The sequence below is a fragment of the Etheostoma spectabile genome, chromosome 5, assembly GCF_008692095.1.
Source record: "Etheostoma spectabile isolate EspeVRDwgs_2016 chromosome 5, UIUC_Espe_1.0, whole genome shotgun sequence".
Lineage (NCBI taxonomy): Eukaryota > Metazoa > Chordata > Actinopteri > Perciformes > Percidae > Etheostoma > Etheostoma spectabile.
The window spans coordinates 11929501-11930470 of record NC_045737.1 but is presented as its reverse complement, the minus strand read 5'-3'; the positions used below and the strand labels follow the sequence as shown (position 1 = coordinate 11930470).

The 970-nt window shown below is 41.5% G+C and overlaps 1 long non-coding RNA gene across 1 annotated transcript in view; it reads right to left on the bottom strand.

Moving 5' to 3' along the window:
- Window positions 1-358, bottom strand: part of LOC116690235 (uncharacterized) — a 6297-nt gene extending 5939 nt beyond the window's left edge. The window contains exon 1 of the long non-coding RNA XR_004332197.1: window positions 248-358. This is a non-coding gene — a long non-coding RNA (uncharacterized LOC116690235). The remainder of the gene's footprint in view (window positions 1-247) is intronic.
- Between the last annotated feature and the right edge of the window lie 612 nt (window positions 359-970).

Genomic DNA, 970 nt, shown 5'->3' with positions numbered 1-970 from the left:
CCCCCCCCTCTCTGGCTCGCGACCCCCCTGTGGGTCCCGACCCCCACTTTGGGAATCATTGGGTTAGAGCACCTTTAAGTAGAACATTCACCTCTCTGTACTCTACTTGGTTATTTATATTTCCAGAAACTTCTACTTTCACTCCATTACATTTCCTAAATAGAATCAATACTTTTACTCCACTACATGTCCCCTAAGCATCTTGGTTACTCGTTACTACAAAACAAAGTCAAAAGAAGTTTATTACACTGGAAAAAAGCAGGTTTGGCGAATCATTGCTCCTAGATTGCTCAGATAATGCACGCTCCATTCCAGTTGGTGACTTAATGCCTGTTTGTTCCCAAGTGGCAAAAAAAAACCACTAAAGAAGAAGAGGAGGAAGCATAATAACTGATAGTGTCATGGTGCAGGCTCTGCCGCCATGGTAACAGACACTGAACACCCCAATGCCAGTGGTGATGGAGATGATGTTACAAACCTTTGGCTATACAGTTCATATTCAGTTTTCTTTTACTTTTACTTGCAATACTTACATTTAATATCAGAGAATTCATTTTGATACTTAAGCACAGTAAATATTGGTCACTTTAAGACTTTCACTCAAGTAATATTCTAAAACGAGACTTTAAATTCTACCAGTCATTTTCTTGTATGTCATGTGTACTTTTACTCAATCATTGCTTTCAAGTACTTTATACAAGACTGATTCACACACTGCGATGGTCAAGGATGTGTGGCAATCTCTGTAATGAGGCCGTTTGAGATAGCTTAGCTCCCCCAGCGTTGCACTACATAAACCGCAGCGGGTCATTAGAGATTTGGCCGCTGACAGACTAAGTGGAAGGTGAGGTGCTGGAACCAGTGGCACCCAAACTCAAAAGTCGGATAAGTGTTTTACAGCCTTTACTCTGGTCCTTAGTGTAAGGCAAGGCAAGGCAGCTTTATTTGTAGAGCACATTTCAGCAACAGG